The 21,345-nt window shown below is 44.1% G+C and overlaps 1 protein-coding gene across 1 annotated transcript in view; it reads right to left on the bottom strand.

Annotated features, from left to right (window-relative positions):
• GPR20 (G protein-coupled receptor 20) overlaps positions 1–16,742 on the bottom strand; it is a 35,170-nt gene extending 18,428 nt beyond the window's left edge. The window contains exons 1-2 of the mRNA XM_072154622.1: positions 16,541–16,742; positions 13,326–13,412 (exon numbers count right to left, since the gene is read on the bottom strand). The gene's annotated coding sequence lies outside the window, so the exon portion shown is untranslated. The remainder of the gene's footprint in view (positions 1–13,325; positions 13,413–16,540) is intronic.
• Between the last annotated feature and the right edge of the window lie 4,603 nt (positions 16,743–21,345).

The following is a 21,345-nucleotide window of genomic DNA, read 5'->3' as shown; positions in this document are numbered from 1 at the left end:
TCAGGATCTGGCTGTATGCCAGGTAAGATAACAAAGTAGATTTTTTGGGGATGTGAAGGAAACAATTTTTAGCTAAAAGAAGGGTGACATTTACAGTGTTCTGTAGGAACCTATCACTAAGACAGGGGGTCAGGCATAGCCACTACTGAAGGCCTGACTTGACTTGGGGGAAAATCAGGAAAGGGTTAAGGTTAGTGAGGGTAGGGGGAGGGGTGGAGTCAGCGGCAGGAAGGGGCGGAGCATCTGACCTGCCGTGTCACATCCGTTCCCTCTATGACGGAGCCCCTGGAGAAATTCCCGTCCTTCATGGATCAAGTTGGTTTTCTGTGGGATTAGGCTTTTGGGGGGAAGTTCCTAAGTGATTATTATTTAAAGGGGTTTTGCATAGACATATAACCCAGGGGATTTGGTCACTTAATTGTCTTTGTAGCCGGCCCACCCGCAGGGTGAGCCGGCGTGGCGGGTGGTGTGCAGGTATCCAAATGACGGTACTCACCTCTCTTATGCCTTGTCATCCGGGCTGTTATATAAATGCGCTTTATAGTGTTATGCTATTACTTTATAATGGTTGTAATGTTATAATGTTTGTATAATGTTACATGTTATAATGTTTTCATTTGTTAATAAAACGGCTGCTGTGGCCATTAGTCGGATACCATGGAGGGCAATGAGTTATGGGAATGGGACTGTCTTGGCTGCATGAAGCGGCTGCGGTGCTCACAGTTCAGTACTTTGTATAGTGGCTATTCTTGGTATTGCAGCTCAGCATCATTGACTTGAAAGGGACTAATCCTCAAACCCATAAAAATTGGGGGTGACATCACACAGAATCATCAGCGCCATTCACCAGTATAACACGACCACTTTGGAGAGATGGGGGTAACGCCAGACCCTAACCATTCTGATTCCAATCAACTATGTGAAAAATAGGAAATAAAAAAAAAATCCTTGCATTTCCTTTCATGCAGATGCCCCTGCTATCCTCTGGGTGGTCCTTATTAACATCCCAGCTGCTAAACCCCCCAACATTGTGATTTTCCTGCCTTAAAAGTATTCAAGTGAAAAATGCTGAAACACTCTGCGCAGCCTATTTATTATATAATAACTCCGTAACTCTCCGATTATCACCGCATTCTATTCCTGAAATACTCTGTGCCTCGAAGGATCCTGTTCCTATCATTACTTACCCTTCAGTCCTTCGGGTTTTGAAACTTCGGCCTGAAAATACTCTGTGCTGCTGTGCACCTTACTCCTTAAAGGGGTCTCTTAGAAATTCAAATTGAGGCTCCATATTGCCTCATCAGAGGGGATTATGTTTGGACACAAGGCACGGAGCCAGGAGCATGTAGTGGCCAAACATTAATGGCCTCATCCTATTCTGGAAAACATTTCCGGAAAATCCCTTTAAGGATACTGTGAGTATGTGGCCAGAAATCTTTGAACTGCACCCAAACACATGACATAGGGGTCACCAGTGCTGTCTCTCCCTGTATATTCTGACACTGACCAATATTCAGGGTCATAGGTCGTCCCTAAACTCTGCTTATTTTATCTACTCTGTAATTGTAAGTGTCAGAACAATCTACTGAGACATCACACAACATAAATCCCCGGATACAGATAAACATTGCTACATCACTGACAGAGAGCGAAACGCGTCAGCCCGCAAAAATATGTCAACAATTGGTGCAAGATACAAAGTATAGGACAAAGCAATCACTCCGAAAGTACAAAATATAAACATTCTGCAGCAAAACGGACAAAAATATCCCAAAACAACATAACAACAGAAGAGACGATGCAACAAGTTACAAAGACAAGAGAGACAGGAAAATGTCTGATCTAAAAATATCACAAACTGAGGACGGACAAGCAAGAAAAACACAGATAAGTATAACTCAGCAAAACTGTCACCCCAAACTCATCCCATATACTGTATATTTAACTATATACAGGAGATCCCCAGGTTATACCAGCTGTACATATATCATTATATACAGGAGATCCCCAGGTTATACCAGCTGTACATATATCATTATATACAGGAGATCCCCAGGTTATACCAGCTGTACATATATCACTATATACAGGAGATCCCCAGGTTATACCAGCTGTACATATATCATTATATACAGGAGATCCCCAGGTTATACCTGCTGTACATATATCATTATATATAGGAGATCCCCAGGTTATACCAGCTGTACATATATCATTATATACAGGAGATCCCCAGGTTATACCAGCTGTACATATATCATTATATACAGGAGATTCCCAGGTTATACCGGCTGTACATATATCATTATATACAGAAGATCCCCAGGTTATACCGGCTGTACATATATCATTATATACAGGAGATCCCCAGGTTATACCGGCTGTACATATATCATTTTATACAGGAGATCCCCAGGTTATACCAGCTGTATATATATCATTATATACAGGAGATCCCCAGGTTATACCGGCTGTACATATATCATTATATACAGGAGATCCCCAGGTTATAGCGGCTGTACATATATCATTATATACAGGAGATCCCCAGGTTATACCGGCTGTACATATATCATTATATACAGGAGATCCCCAGGTTATAGCGGCTGTACATATATCATTATATACAGGAGATCCCCAGGTTATACCGGCTGTACATATATCATTATATACAGGAGATCCCCAGGTTATACCGGCTGTACATATATCATTATATACAGGAGATCCCCAGGTTATACCGGCTGTACATATATCACTATATACAGGAGATCCCCAGGTTATACAGGCTGTACATATATCATTATATACAGGAGATCCCCAGGTTACAGCGGCTGTACATATATCATTATATAGAGGAGATCCCCAGGTTATACCGGCTGTACATATATCATTATATACAGGAGATCCCCAGGTTATACCGGCTGTACATATATCATTATATACAGGAGATCCCCAGGTTATACCGGCTGTACATATATCATTATATACAGGAGATCCCCAGGTTATACCAGCTGTACATATATCACTATATACAGGAGATCCCCAGGTTATACCGGCTGTACATATATCATTATATACAGGAGATCCCCAGGTTATAGCGGCTGTACATATATCATTATATACAGGAGATCCCTAGGTTATACCAGCTGTACATATATCATTATATACAGGAGATCCCCAGGTTATACCAGCTGTACATATATCATTATATACAGGAGATCCCCAGGTTATACCGGCTGTACATATATCATTATATACAGGAGATCCCCAGGTTATACCAGCTGTACATATATCATTATATACAGGAGATCCCCAGGGTATACCGGCTGTACATATATCATTATATACAGGAGATCCCCAGGTTATACCAGCTGTACATATATCATTATATACAGGAGATCCCCAGGTTATACCAGCTGTACATATATCATTATATACAGGAGATCCCCAGGTTATACCAGCTGTACATATATCATTATATACAGGAGATCCCCAGGTTATACCAGCTGTACATATATCATTATATACAGGAGATCCCCAGGTTATGACGGCTTTACATATATCATTATATACAGGAGATCCCCAGGTTATACCGGCTGTACATATATCATTATATACAGGAGATCCCCAGGTTATACCAGCTGTACATATATCATTATATACAGGAGATCCCCAGGTTATACCAGCTGTACATATATCATTATATACAGGAGATCCCCAGGTTATACCAGCTGTACATATATCATTATATACAGGAGATCCCCAGGTTATACCGGCTGTACATATATCATTATATACAGGAGATCCCCAGGTTATACCGGCTGTACATATATCATTATATACAGGAGAACCCCAGGTTATACCGGCTGTACATATATCATTATATACAGGAGAACCCCAGGTTATACCGGCTGTACCTATATCATTATATACAGGGGATCCCCAGGTTATACCGGCTGTACATATATCATTATATACAGGAGATCCCCAGGTTATACCGGCTGTACATATATCATTATATACAGGAGATCCCCAGGTTATACCAGCTGTACATATATCATTATATACAGGAGATTCCCAGGTTATACCGGCTGTACATATATCATTATACACAGGAGATTACCAGGTTATACCGGCTGTACATATATCATTATATACAGGAGATCCCCAGGTTATACCGGCTGTACATATATCATTATATACAGGAGATCCCCAGGTTATACCGGCTGTACATATATCACTATATACAGGAGATCCCCAGGTTATACCGGCTGTACATATATCATTATATACAGGAGATCCCCAGGTTATACCGGCTGTACATATATCACTATATACAGGAGATCCCCAGGTTATACCGGCTGTACCTATATCATTATATACAGGAGATCCCCAGGTTATACCGGCTGTACATATATCATTATATACAGGAGATCCCCAGGTTATACCGGCTGTACATATATCATTATATACAGGAGATCCCCAGGTTACACCGGCTGTACATGTATCATTATATACAGGAGATCCCCAGGTTATACCAGCAGTATATGGCTGTATATGGCTGTAAATTATGTATAATGTGTTACTTGGCTCGCGTATGATAAATGTCCCCCATAGTTTCCCTTTCTCACACTGCAAATGATAAAACACAAATACTATTGCCCCTCTGTGCCCTGTAAATAATTCGGGCTCAGATAATGCTTCCTTCTTGTCTCTTCCTTTAAATGATGTAAGTGCAGATGGTGCTGCCTCCCTGTAAATGATATATGTACAGATAGTACTGCCTCCCTGTCTCTCCCTGCAAATGATATATGTACAGATAGTACTGCCTCCCTGTCTCTCCCTGCAAATGATATATGTACAGATAGTACTGCCATCCTGCTCTCCCTGTAAATTATGTAGGTACAAAAAGTTCTGCCTCCTTTCCTCTACTTTTAAAGTATGTGTAATGTCCTTGTGTTGGGACATTACTTACTTTATGCTGGAATTCTTGCCCCTGGCGTTGCTTTCCCAACTCTGTATCCTACACCCCTTGGTTAAGTTGCATTCCACAAGAACACTACAACTACAAGTAGCTGGAATAGGACAGCTACAGTGCATGAAAATGAGGAATTCCAGTGCTCTCTGAAGAATGATAATTCAATCCATCCAGTGTATTCAGATAGAAGCATATTCCATGGCAGTCTGCATATATCCAACTGATGCAATATCACAGGTATATCTTACCTACATGTTTCACTTACAAAGCTTAATCATGGTCTATGTTTGTAACCTGTAAGGTTACTGTTTTATTTACATTATCTGTATAATAAAATGTATCTTCCTGAGGCTAAGCAGGTGGCTGATTGGCTGGAAGCTCAGACTGTTCCAGAACATTCCAGGTTATTAATTCACTCTCATTCTGGAGCTCTGGGTCTTTGGTGACTTTGTCTTTAGGCCATTATCTTATGGCATAGTCTGGGAGAGGATTCTCTCTCAGAGAAGTCAGTGACCCGGCTCATGGGAGCTTCTTACCAGTGATGGTGACCACTAGTCCGCACTGAGGTTCCTGCAAGCCTAGACATGTTCCTAACACTACAGTCAGCAAATCTGCAGCCCTGCTGCTGTTCTGTGTCTGCTAATAAAGGAGCCATGATTTGTTCAAAGATCTCTGTTCTACTGTGTGTGTATCTGACCGGCCGCTAACATCACAGGCCTCCCTCAGAACATCTGCCGGAGACTAGTATACTGCATTGGGAATGGCCCAGGGGTAACCAGGGGTGGCCAGGGCAGCTTCTCTTTTCTGCCCTAGATGGGTGTGGATGATTCCTTGTCTAGGACCAAAGGCTCCTGTGACACCGGCAGCGCAGCTTAGCTCACCAGCCGCTAACATCACAGGCCTCCCTCAGAACATCTGCCGGAGACTAGTCAACTACATTGGGAATGGTCCAGGGGTAACCAGGGGTGGCCAGGGCAGCTTCTCCTTGCTGCCCTAGATGGGTGTGGATGATTCCTTGTCTAGGACCAGAGGCTCCTGTGACACCGGCAGCGCAGCTTACCTGACCAGCCGCTAACATCATAGGCCTCCCTCAGAACATCTGCCGGAGACAAGTCATCTACATTGGGAATGGCCCAGGGTTAACCAGGGGTGACCAGGGCAGCTTCTCCTTGCTGCCCCAGATGGGTGTGGATGATTTGTTGTCTAGGACCAAAGGCTCCTGTGACACCGGCAGCGCAGCTGCCATGTAGCCTCCCCCAGTCCCTGCTGTCGGCCCTGGTGGGAATTTTGTACAGGCAGATAGCACTCCCTATGCAGATGCCTCTCAGCTTCTCCCAATAAATGATGTAGGCACAGATAGCACTAGCTCCCTGTCTCTCTTTGTAATTCTAGACAAGTACCTGACTGTAACAATGTAGCAACAGCCCTGCTACATATTCCCTGCTTATACACGTCTCATACAGAAAACGGAACAACCTGATCTGCGAGACAACCGAGAGACAACCAATCTCTGTCTGACCGCAGACTAAACGGCACAGACAAAGAGAAGATAGAACAAATATAAATCTAAAGCCGCCCTCCAGATGATTACAACTCAGAGTCACGTAATAATATTTACACAATCTTCACACAGATGATGAGAGTATACACTACCGCTCTCCACGCTTCTATATACAAGCTCTTAAATATTTTGCGCCTCATCTTGGCAAAATTTCTAAACTATCCTCATCTAAACTGTCCATCGTAGATTATCCAAAATCCCAAGATGAAGCAGCTCTAGTCTTAGAACAATATGACCCGGGTATAAACTTATCATGGGCCCCCAGCTGACAAATCTCTTTCTGTCTTGTAGTACTCAGCAGCTTAGTGCAGGGATTTGGTCAGATATGTGAGATGTTCGACCTTCTTTCTGATTCTATGTAAGGAGTTAAAACCGAAGTGCGGCTTTACTTGTATAACATCACATAAATCCTTGCTCTGCACTGATGAGATCCAAAAGCATGAAAGAGTGTTGTCAGGTGTCATGTGGACTCCATTATGTATCAATTACATTAAGTGCAATACACATGCACCTAAATGGCAAAAAAAAGTTAACCTATTTTTTTTTATCAATGGCATCCTTGCCTCCTTATTATACATATCTAACACTGAATTGCCAAATATCGGACAAGTCTCTATCCATCTTATAATATTCAGCAGCTTAGAATGGAAATTGCATAAGATATGGACAAGCTCTGTGCATACGCTGCATAATCTGTAGGCGCTATATATATAAATAAATAATTATTATTTTATATCCAACGTGAGAGTAAAAGCTGAAGTACAGTCTAACTTGCAACACAGGTAACATTTGTACACCGCGCTGATGAGATCCATAAGAACAAGAGAGTTTTGTCCATTCATGTAACAAGGTTTGTTTTACTGGGAGACATCAACATTACATGACAATAAATAGCTGCCTATTGTTTACCTAATGGTGGATTATCTGAAACTACTGAGAAGGTGAGCCGCACACTAACTTTTCATATACATTGTTTACCTAAACTAAGCCAAGCCTCATTACAATACAAGGCTAACACCGGCCTAACATCTGCAAATAAGAACAATAAGAAAGCATCTGATTGCAACAGTTATATATCTCCACTAGGCAGAATTACTACATACTTTATTTACACAAACACTAGGATAATCCAATGATATTATTACATACTGTAAAAAAACAGCCACCACTAGGGGGAGCTCAGGAGATTACTACATACTGTATATACAGCCACCACTAGGGGGAGCTCAGGAGATTACTACATACTGTATATACAACCACCACTAGGGGGAGCTCAGGAGATTACTACATACTATATATACAGCCACCACTAGGGGGAGCTCAGGAGATTACTACATACTGTATATACAGCCACCACTAGGAGGAGCTCAGGAGATTACTACATACTATATATACAGCCACCACTAGGGGGAGCTCAGGAGATTACGACATACTGTATATACAGCCAGCACTAGGAGGAGCTCAGGAGATTACTACATACTATATATACAGCCACCACTAGGGGGAGCTCAGGAGATTATTAGTACATATTATATATTGAGTCACCTTTAGGGGGAGTTCAGGATATTACTACATGCTGTACATACAGCGACCACTAGGGAGAGCTTAGGAAATTAGTACATACTGTATATACAGCCACCTCCAGGGGGAACTCTGGAGATTACTACATACTGTATATACAGCCACCATTAAAGGGAGCTCAAGAGATTACTACATACTGTATATACAGCCACCACTAGGGAGAGCTCAGGAGATTACTACATACTGTATATACAGCCACCACTAGGGAGAGCTCAGGAGATTACTACATACTGTATATACAGCCACCACTAGGGAGAGCTCAGGAGATTACTACATACTGTATATACAGCCAGCACTAGGAGGAGCTCAGGAGATTACTACATACTTTATATACATCCACCACTAGGGGGAGCTCAGGAGATTACTACATACTGTATATACAGCCACCACTAGGAGGAGCTCAGGAGATTAATACATACTGTATATACAGCCACCACTAGGAGGAGCTCAGGAGATTAATACATATTGTATATACAGCCATCACTAGGGAGAGCTCAGGAGATTACTACATACTGTATATATAGCCACCACTAGGAGGAGCTCAGGAGATTAGTACATACTGTATATACAGCCACCACTAGGAGGAGCTCATGAGATTACTACATACTGTATATAAATCCACCACCAGAGGGAGCTCAGGAGATTACTACATACTGTATAAACAGCCACCACTAGGAGGAGCTCAGGAGATTAATACATACTGTATATACAGCCACCACTAGGAGGAGCTCAGGAGATTAATACATACTGTATATACAGCCACCACTAGGGAGAGCTCAGGAGATTACTACATACTGTATATACAGCCACCACTATGGGGAGCTCAGGAGATTACTACATACTGTATATACAGCCACCACTAGGAGGAGGTCAGGAGATTACAACATACTGTATATACAGCCACCACTAGGGGGAGCTCAGGAGATTACTACATACTGTATATACAGCCACCACTAGGAGGAGCTCAGGAGATTACTACATACTGTATATACAGCCACCACTAGGAGGAGCTCATGAGATTACTACATACTGTATATACAGCCAGCACTAGGAGGAGCTCAGGAGAATACTACATACTGTATATACAGCCTCCACTAGGGGGAGCTCAGGAGATTACTACATACTGTATGTACAGCCAGCACTAGGAGGAGGTCAGGAGATTACAACATACTGTATATACAGCCACCACTAGGGGGAGCTCAGGAGATTACTACATACTGTATATACAGCCACCACTAGGAGGAGCTCAGGAGATTACTACATACTGTATATACAGCCACCACTAGGAGGAGCTCAGGAGATTACTACATACTGTATATACAGCCACCACTAGGGGGAGCTCAGGAGATTACTACATACTGTATATACAGCCAGCACTAGGAGGAGCTCAGGAGATTACTACATACTGTATATACAGCCACCACTAGGGGGAGCTCAGGAGATTACTACATACTGTATATACAGCCACCACTAGGGGGAGCTCAGGAGATTACTACATACTGTATATACAGCCACCACTAGGGGGAGCTCAGGAGATGACTACATACTATATATACAGCCACCACTAGGGGGAGCTCAGGAGATTACTACATACTGTATATACAGCCACCACTAGGAGGAGCTCAGGAGATTACAACATACTATATATACAGCCACCACTAGGGGGAGCTCAGGAGATTACTACATACTGTATATACAGCCAGCACTAGGAGGAGCTCAGGAGATTACTACATACTATATATACAGCCACCACTAGGGGGAGCTCAGGAGATTACTACATACTGTATATACAGCCAGCACTAGGAGGAGCTCAGGAGATTACTACATACTATATATACAGCCACCACTAGGGGGAGCTCAGGAGATTATTAGTACATATTATATATTAAGTCACCTTTAGGGGGAGTTCAGGATATTACTACATGCTGTAAATACAGCGACCACTAGGGAGAGCTTAGGAAATTAGTACATACTGTATATACAGCCACCTCCAGGGGGAACTCTGGAGATTACTACATACTGTATATACAGCCACCATTAAAGGGAGCTCAAGAGATTACTAAATACTGTATATACAGCCACCACTAGGAGGAGCTCAGCTGATTACTACATACTGTATATACAGCCACCACTAGGAGGAGCTCAGGAGATTAATACATACTGTATATACAGCCACCACTAGGAGGAGCTCAGGAGATTAATACATATTGTATATACAGCCATCACTAGGGAGAGCTCAGGAGATTACTACATACTGTATATATAGCCACCACTAGGAGGAGCTCAGGAGATTAGTACATACTGTATATACAGCCACCACTAGGAGGAGCTCATGAGATTACTACATACTGTATATAAATCCACCACCAGAGGGAGCTCAGGAGATTACTACATACTGTATAAACAGCCACCACTAGGGGAAGCTCAGGAGATTACTACATACTGTATATACAGCCACCACTAGGAGGAGCTCAGGAGATTAATACATACTGTACATACAGCCACCACTAGGGAGAGCTCAGGAGATTACTACATACTGTATATACAGCCACCACTAGGGGGAGCTCAGGAGATTACTACATACTGTATATACAGCCACCACTAGGAGGAGGTCAGGAGATTACTACATACTGTATATACAGCCACCACTAGGAGGAGCTCATGAGATTACTACATACTGTATATACAGCCAGCACTAGGAGGAGCTCAGGAGAATACTACATACTGTATATACAGCCTCCACTAGGGGGAGCTCAGGAGATTACTACATACTGTATATACAGCCAGCACTAGGAGGAGGTCAGGAGATTACAACATACTGTATATACAGCCACCACTAGGAGGAGCTCAGGAGATTACTACATACTGTATATACAGCCACCACTAGGAGGAGCTCAGGAGATTACTACATACTGTATATACAGCCACCACTAGGAGGAGCTCAGGAGATTAATACATATTGTATATACAGCCATCACTAGGGAGAGCTCAGGAGATTACTACATACTGTATATATAGCCACCACTAGGAGGAGCTCAGGAGATTAGTACATACTGTATATACAGCCACCACTAGGAGGAGCTCATGAGATTACTACATACTGTATATAAATCCACCACCAGAGGGAGCTCAGGAGATTACTACATACTGTATAAACAGCCACCACTAGGGGGAGCTCAGGAGATTACTACATACTGTATATACAGCCACCACTAGGAGGAGCTCAGGAGATTAATACATACTGTACATACAGCCACCACTAGGGAGAGCTCAGGAGATTACTACATACTGTATATACAGCCACCACTAGGGGGAGCTCAGGAGATTACTACATACTGTATATACAGCCACCACTAGGAGGAGGTCAGGAGATTACTACATACTGTATATACAGCCACCACTAGGAGGAGCTCATGAGATTACTACATACTGTATATACAGCCAGCACTAGGAGGAGCTCAGGAGAATACTACATACTGTATATACAGCCTCCACTAGGGGGAGGTCAGGAGATTACTACATACTGTATATACAGCCACCACTAGGGGGAGCTCAGGAGATTACTACATACTGTATATACAGCCACCACTAGGAGGAGGTCAGGAGATTACTACATACTGTATATACAGCCACCACTAGGAGGAGCTCATGAGATTACTACATACTGTATATACAGCCAGCACTAGGAGGAGCTCAGGAGAATACTACATACTGTATATACAGCCTCCACTAGGGGGAGCTCAGGAGATTACTACATACTGTATATACAGCCAGCACTAGGAGGAGGTGAGGAGATTACAACATACTGTATATACAGCCACCACTAGGAGGAGCTCAGGAGATTACTACATACTGTATATACAGCCACCACTAGGAGGAGCTCAGGAGATTACTACATACTGTATATACAGCCACCACTAGGAGGAGCTCAGGAGATTAATACATATTGTATATACAGCCATCACTAGGGAGAGCTCAGGAGATTACTACATACTGTATATATAGCCACCACTAGGAGGAGCTCAGGAGATTAGTACATACTGTATATACAGCCACCACTAGGAGGAGCTCATGAGATTACTACATACTGTATATAAATCCACCACCAGAGGGAGCTCAGGAGATTACTACATACTGTATAAACAGCCACCACTAGGGGGAGCTCAGGAGATTACTACATACTGTATATACAGCCACCACTAGGAGGAGCTCAGGAGATTAATACATACTGTACATACAGCCACCACTAGGGAGAGCTCAGGAGATTACTACATACTGTATATACAGCCACCACTAGGGGGAGCTCAGGAGATTACTACATACTGTATATACAGCCACCACTAGGAGGAGGTCAGGAGATTACTACATACTGTATATACAGCCACCACTAGGAGGAGCTCATGAGATTACTACATACTGTATATACAGCCAGCACTAGGAGGAGCTCAGGAGAATACTACATACTGTATATACAGCCTCCACTAGGGGGAGCTCAGGAGATTACTACATACTGTATATACAGCCAGCACTAGGAGGAGGTCAGGAGATTACAACATACTGTATATACAGCCACCACTAGGGGGAGCTCAGGAGATTACTACATACTGTATATGCAGCCACCACTAGGAGGAGCTCAGGAGATTACTACATACTGTATATACAGCCACCACTAGGAGGAGCTCAGGAGATTACTACATACTGTATATACAGCCACCACTAGGGGGAGCTCAGGAGATTACTACATACTGTATATACAGCCAGCACTAGGAGGAGCTCAGGAGAATACTACATACTGTATATACAGCCACCACTAGGAGGAGCTCAGGAGATTACTACATACTGTATATACAGCCACCACTAGGAGGAGCTCAGGAGATTACTACATACTGTATATACAACCAGCACTAGGAGGAGCTCAGGAGAATACTACATACTGTATATACAGCCACCACTAGGAGGAGCTCAGGAGATTACTACATACTGTATATACAGCCACCGCTAGGAGGAGCTCAGGAGATTACTGCATACTGTATATACACCACCACTAGGGGGAGCTCAGGAGATTACTACATACTGTATATACAGCCACCACTAGGGGGAGTTCAGGCGATTACTATATAATACATATAGAGCCATCTGTATATTACACATGTCCTTCAGAATCATAATGTTTCTATTCCGATATAAATGTGGAGATGTATATACCTCAGATCCCGGCCTGTGAACCCCATCCAGCCATCCAAAAAGTTATGCAAAGTCTCCCCCAAGTACTTGGCATTTAGTTGAGAAGCCCTGGAATAAAAAGAAAAATATAGAGAGATCTTAAAGGTAATCTATCATATTGTCTTTGTGAGATTGTACATAGCGTCCTAACTTACAGGCAGCATGTTATAGAGCAGGAGGAGCTGAGCAAATTGTACATAGTTTCCTATCTGCAGGCAGCATGTTATAGAGCAGGAGAAGATGAGCAGATTGTACATAGTTTCCTATCTGCAGGCAGCATGTTATAGAGCAGGAGGGGATGTGAAGATTATACATAGTGTATTAACAACAGGCAACATGTTATAGAGCAGGGGGAGCTGAGCAGATTATACATAGTGTCCTATCTGCAGGCAGCATGTTATAGAGCAGGGGGAGCTGAGCAGATTGTACATAGGGGGACCTTTGCTAAAAACAGGGCAAACTGCTCTAAATGCAGTGTCCTGTGTAGTGTGCAGGGGGCGCCAGATTCAGGATTTGTGGCGCCCGTTATTCATGAATCAGGCGCCCCCTGCACTGCTATGACAGAGAGCCCCTCTATCCTTTTTTTCATGCACCTTTAACATAGGGCGTGCAACAGACTTTGCATGATAAATCTGGTGCACGGTGCGACTGAGCGCCGGAACGTCCCCTAATTTTTGTCACATGATGCCTAGTGCAGCCACAAAAGAGTCGTATGCGCCTAAAAGAAAGTGCAAGGTCCGACAGAAAACTGGCGCAAAGCCCTTAGTAAATATGCTCCATAGTGTCCTATCTGCAGGCAGCATGTTATAGAGCAGGAGGAGCTGAGCACATTGTACATAGTGTCCTATCTGCAGGCAGCATGTTATAGAGCGGGAGGAGCTGAGCACATTGTACATAGTGTCCTATCTTCAGGCAGCATGTTATAGAGCAGGAGGAGCTGAGCACATTGTACATAGTGTCCTATCTGCAGGCAGCATGTTATAGAGCAGGAGCAGAGCAGATTGTACATAGTGTCCTTTCTGCAGGCAGCATGTTATAGAGCAGGAGGAGCTGAGCAGATTGTACATAGTGTCCTATCTGCAGGCAGCATGTTATAGAGCAGGAGCAGAGCAGATTGTACATAAAGTCCTATCTGCAGGAAACATGTTATAGAGCAGGAGGAGCTGAGCAGATTGTACATAGTGTCCTATCTGTAGGCAGCATGTTATAGAGCAGGGGCAGAGCAGATTGTACATAGTGTCCTATCTGCAGGAAACATGTTATAGAGCAGGAGGAGCTGAGCAGATTGTACATAGTGTCCTATCTGCAGGCAGCATGTTATAGAGCAGGAGGAGCTGATCAGATTGTACATAGTGTCCTATCTGCAGGCAGCATGTTATAGAGCAGGAGGAGCCGAGCAGATTGTACATAGTGTCCTATCTGCAGGCAGCATGTTATAGAGCAGGAGGAGCTGAGCAGATTGTACATAGTGTCCTATCTGCAGGCAGCATGTTATAGAGCAGGTGGAGACTGTAGTTATGTGCTTGCCTCTGATTATTCATGCGTCTTTTCAGAAATGCAAGAACATCCTCCGTCTGTAGCTGCTCCATGGACGCCGGCGGATACTCAGAAATGCATTGTCAGCACATGTGACTGCGGTACTTCAGCTCTATAAAATCATAGGATTAGATACATAGCAGACAGTGGGGGAGATTTACTTAGCCAGTCCTGTCGCGATCCCGCGGCGCGTTGTCCGACGAGGATTCGGGTCCGGAGTGATTCATGAAGATCGTGCGCCCGAGTTCCTGCATCCGTCTCTTCCCCGCTGAGGTCCGCTGGAGTTCTCCTGCTTCTTCCCGGTGTATGTGAGTGCATGATCTTGCTACAGAATCGCGTTTTTAAATTCCGCAGTTTGTCCGTATCCGTCAGGTTGTCCATTGGCCACGCCCCCCCATTTTTGTTGCGCGCTGATGCGCCAAAATCCGATCACGTGCACCATGCAAAACTCGGGGCAATTCGGTGCAAAACCTAAATTGTCGGGAAACCCGGCGAGAGTGCGTCCGACTGACCCTTAGTAAATGAGCCCCAGTATCACACAGAATAGGATTAGATACACAGCTCAGCAGTCAGTATCACACAGGATAGGATTAGATACACAGCTCAGAAGACAGTATCACACATGATAGGATTAGATACACAGCTCAGCAGGTAGTATCACACATGATGGGATTAGATACACAGTTTAGTAGACAGTATCACACATGATAGAATTAGATACACAGCTCAGCAGACAGCATCACACATTATAGGATTAGATACACAGCTCAGCAGACAGTTTCATACAGGATAGGATTAGATACACAGCTTAGCAGACTGTATCACACATGATAGGATTAGATACACAGCTCAGCAGACTGTATTACACAGGATAGGATTACATACACAGCTCAGCAGTCAGTATCACACAGGATAGGATTAGATACACAGGTCAGCAGACGGTATCACACAGGATGGGATTAGATGCACAGCTCAGCAGGCAGTATCACACAGGATAGGATTAGATACACAGCTCAGCAGTATCACACATCATAGGATTAGATACACAGCTCAGCAGGCAGTATCACACAGGAGAGGATTAGATACACAGCTCAGCAGACAGTATCACATAGTATGGGATTAGACACACAGTTTAGCAGACTGTATCACACAGTATGGGATTAGATACACAGTTTAGCAGACAGTATCACACAGAATAGGATTAGATACACAGCTCAGCAGACAGTATCACACATGATGGGATTAGATACACTGCTCAGCAGACAGTATCACACAGGATAGGATTAGATACACAGCTCAGCAGACAGTATCACACAGAATAGGATTAGATACACAGCTCAGCAGACTATATCACACAGGATAGAATAAGATACACAGCTCAGCAGTCAGTCTCACACAGGATAGGATTAGATACACAGCTCAGCAGACTGTATCACACAGGATAGGATTAGATACACAGCTCAGCAGACAGTATCACACAGGAGAGGATTAGATACACAGCTCAGTAGACTGTATTACACAGGATAGGATTAGATACACAGCTCAGCAGACAGTATCACGCAGGAGAGGATTAGATACACAGCTCAGCAGACTGTATCACACATATCAGGCTCAGATACAGATGATGCAGATGCTCCGGTATCACATCAGCCTGTACTCACAGCGCGTGTAGACGGGTCCCGGCGGCAGATGATCAGGGATGATGTGACGGGACACTCTCCAGTCTGGGAGAAGCTCAGGGATACAGGATCCAGCCCTCCGTTTACTTTGACATTGACGTCAGCTGTTCCTCTGTATCCTCTGCTAAGTTTGGGTAAGGGACGTCCTTAAAAGACAAGAAAAAAAATTCTGTGTCTGGGAACTGCTGGACTTGGATGCGTAACTCACGGATGATCCACTGCAAAAGTATTAGCACCCCTCATCACAGACAATTCTATGTATCATTGCTGCAAAAGTCTTCACATCCCACCAATATTTTGTTATTATATTCCGCCATGTATCATACTGTCAGGCTGGGCATATATTATAGAAAGGTTGTTACATCACTGATGTATCTAGAGATTCCAATGACATCACACACCGATGACATCATAACAAGAAATGTCATCAAGAAAAATGAAGAAATCCTATGTCTAGCGCTACTGGATCGGGTGTTAAAGTAACACTGCTCAATGACATCACATGATCAATCAGATTCCACTGTAGCAAATCACATGACCAATCAGATTCTGCTATAGTAAATCACATGATCAATCAGATTCCGCTATAGGCCTTGTCTTGGGAAGCCCTGGGAGATGTAGAGACTCCATATATGGACAGATGGTGATGTCTCCCTGATGACGTGGTCCCTGCTCTGCCGCTAACCTGTCACATCTCTCAAAAGGATTCCCTGCCCGATGTCTGTAGAAGTCATTCAGTACTGCGAGTTCTGGCTTTGAAAGTATACTAGGTTGGATATAGACAACAGCAGCCAGTGCCAGACCTGGAGGGAGTATCCGGGAGAATCTCCCAGCTGCTCGTGACAGCATGTCAGAGGTGAAAAACCGGGACTGTCCCGCCAAATCCAGGACCTTTGGGAGTGGTGCCGGGTCAGGGATGTCCGCTTTATAATAATATCACATGTTATTGATGATAGATGGTACAGGGTCAGGAGGGGCCGGGATGTCTGCTGTGTAATAATATCACATGTTATGGATGATACATGGTACAGGGTCAGGAGGGGCCGGGATGTCTGCAGTGTAATGATATCACATGTTATTGATGATAGATGGTACAGGGTCAGGAGGGGCCGGGATGTCTGCAGTGTAATAATATCACATGTTATGGATGACACATGGTACAGGGTCAGGAGGGGCCGGGATGTCTGCAGTGTATTAATATCACATGTTATGGCTGATACATGGTACAGGGTCAGGAGGGGCCGGGATGTCTGCAGTGTAATAATATCACATGTTATGGATGACACATGGTACAGGGTCAGGAGGGGCCGAGATGTCTGCAGTGTAATGATATCACATGTTATTGATGATAGATGGTACAGGGTCAGGAGGGGCCGGGATGTCTGCTGTGTAATAATATCACATGTTATGGATGATACATGGTACAGGGTCAGGAGGGGCCGGGATGTCTGCAGTGTAATGATATCACATGTTATTGATGATAGATGGTACAGGGTCAGGAGGGGCCGGGATGTCTGCAGTGTAATAATATCACATGTTATGGATGACACATGGTACAGGGTCAGGAGGGGCCGGGATGTCTGCAGTGTATTAATATCACATGTTATGGCTGATACATGGTACAGGGTCAGGAGGGGCCGGGATGTCTGCAGTGTAATAATATCACATGTTATGGATGACACATGGTACAGGGTCAGGAGGGGCCGAGATGTCTGCAGTGTAATGATATCACATGTTATTGATGATAGATGGTACAGGGTCAGGAGGGGCCGGGATGTCTGCTGTGTAATAATATCACATGTTATGGATGATACATGGTACAGGGTCAGGAGGGGCCGGGATGTCTGCAGTGTAATGATATCACATGTTATTGATGATAGATGGTACAGGGTCAGGAGGGGCCGGGATGTCTGCAGTGTAATAATATCACATGTTATGGATGACACATGGTACAGGGTCAGGAGGGGCCGGGATGTCTGCAGTGTATTAATATCACATGTTATGGCTGATACATGGTACAGGGTCAGGAGGGGCCGGGATGTCTGCAGTGTAATAATATCACATGTTATGGATGACACATGGTACAGGGTCAGGAGGGGCCGAGATGTCTGCAGTGTAATGATATCACATGTTATTGATGATAGATGGTACAGGGTCAGGAGGGGCCGGGATGTCTGCAGTGTAATAATATCACATGTTATGGATGATACATGGTACAGGGTCAGGAGGGGCCGGGATGTCTGCAGTGTAATAATATCAGATGTTATGGATGATACATGGTACAGGGTCAGGAGGTCCTGGGATGTCTGCAGTGTAATAATATCACATGTTATGGATGACACATAGTACAGGGTCAGGAGGGGCCGAGATGTCTGCAGTGTAATAATATCACATGTTATGGATGATACATGGTACAGGGTCAGGAGGGGCTGGGATGTCTTCAGTGTAATAATATCACATGTTATGGATGATACATGACACAGGGTCAGGAGGGGCCGATATGTCTGCAGTGTAATAATATTACATGTTATGGATGATACATGGTACAGGGTCAGGAGGGGCCGGGATGTCTGCAGTGTAATAATATCACATGTTATGGAGGATACATTGTACAGGGTCAGGAGGGGCCGGGATGTCTGCAGTGTAATAATATCACATGTTATGGATGATACATGGTACAGGGTCAGGAGGGGCCAGGATGTCTGCAGTGTAATAATATCACATGTTATGGATTATACATGGTACAGGGTCAGGAGGGGCCAGGATGTCTGCAGTGTAATAATATCACATGTTATGGATGATACATGGTACAGGGTCAGGAGGGGTTGGAATGTCTGCAGTGTAATAATATCACATGTTATGGATGATACATGGTACAGGGTCAGGAGGGGCTGGGATGTCTGCAGTGTAATAATATCACATATTATGGATGATACATGGTACAAGGTCAGGAGGGGACAGGGATGTCTGCAGTGTAATATCATATGTTATGGATGATACATGGTACAGGGTCAGGAGGGGCCGGGATGTCTGCAGTGTAATAATATCACATGTTATGGATGATACATGGTACAGGGTCAGGAGGGGCCGGGATGTCTGCAGTGTAATAATATCACATGTTATGGATGGTACATAGTACAGGGTCAGGAGGGGCAGGGATGTCTGCAGTGTAATAATATCACATGTTATGGATGATACATGGTACAGGGTCAGGAGGGGCCGGATGTCTGCAGTGTAATAATATCACATGTTATGGATGATACATGGTACAGGGTCAGGAGGGGCCGGGATGTCTGCAGTGTAATAATATCACATGTTATGGAGGATACATGGTACAGGGTCAGGAGGGGCCGGGATGTCTGCAGTGTAATAATATCACATGTTATGGATGATACATGGTACAGGGTCAGGAGGGGCCGGGATGTCTGCAGTGTAATAATATCACATGTTATGGATGATACATGGTGCAGGGTCAGGAGGGGCCGGGATGTCTGCAGTGTAATAATATCACATGTTATGGATGATACAGGGTACAGCGTCAGGAGGGGCCGGGATGTCTGCAGTGTAATAATATCACATGTTATGAATGATACATGGTACAGGGTCAGGAGGGGCCGGGATGTCTGCAGTGTAATAATATCACATGTTATGGATGATACATGGTATAGGGTCAGGAGGGGCCGGGATGTCTGCAGTGTAATAATATCACATGTTATGGATGATACATGGTACAGGGTCAGGAGGGGCCGGGATGTCTGCAGTGTAATAATGTCACATGTTATGAATGATACATGGTACAGGGTCAGGAGGAGCCGGGATGTCTGCAGTGTAATAATATCACATGTTATGGATGATACATGACACAGGGTCAGGAGGGGCCGATATGTCTGCAGTGTAATAATATTACATGTTATGGATGATACATGGTACAGGGCCAGGAGGGGCCGGGATGTCTGCAGTGTAATAATATCACATGTTATGGATGATACATGGTACAGGGTCAGGAGGGGCTGGGATGTCTGCAGTGTAATAATATCACATGTTATGGATGATACATGGTACAAGGTCAGGAGGGGACAGGAATGTCTGCAGTGTAATATCATATGTTATGGATGATACATGGTATAGGGTCAGGAGGGACTGGGATGTCTGCAGTGTAATAATATCACATGTTATGGATGATACATGGTACAGGGTCAGGAGGGGCCGGGATGTCTGCAGTGTAATAATATCACATGTTATGGATGATACATGGTACAGGGTCAGGAGGGGCCGGGATGTCTGCAGTGTAATAATATCACATGTTATGGATGATACATGGTACAGGGTCAGGAGGGGCCGGGATGTCTGCAGTGTAATAATATCACATGTTATGGATGATACATGGTACAGGGTCAGGAGGGGCAGGGATGTCTGCAGTGTAATAATATCACATGTTATGGATGATACATGGTACAGGGTCAGGAGGGGCCGGGATGTCTGCAGTGTAATAATATCACATGTTATGGATGATACATGGTACAGGGTCAGGAGGGGTCGGGATGTCTGCAGTGTAATAATATCACATGTTATGGATGATACATGGTACAGGGTCAGGAGGGGCCGGGATGTCTGCAGTGTAATAATATCACATGTTATGGATGATACATGTTACAGGGTCAGGAGGGGCCGGGATGTCCGCAGTGTAATAATATCACATGTTATGGATGATACATGGTACAGGGTCAGGAGGGGCTGGGATGTCTTCAGTGTAATAATATAATAGATTGCAAGTTACGGTATTGGAT

Source organism: Engystomops pustulosus, chromosome 5 (assembly GCF_040894005.1).
Source record: "Engystomops pustulosus chromosome 5, aEngPut4.maternal, whole genome shotgun sequence".
Taxonomy (NCBI): Eukaryota; Metazoa; Chordata; class Amphibia; order Anura; family Leptodactylidae; genus Engystomops; species Engystomops pustulosus.
The sequence above is the reverse complement of the archived record's forward strand: the minus strand, read 5'-3'. Positions and strand labels throughout refer to the sequence as shown.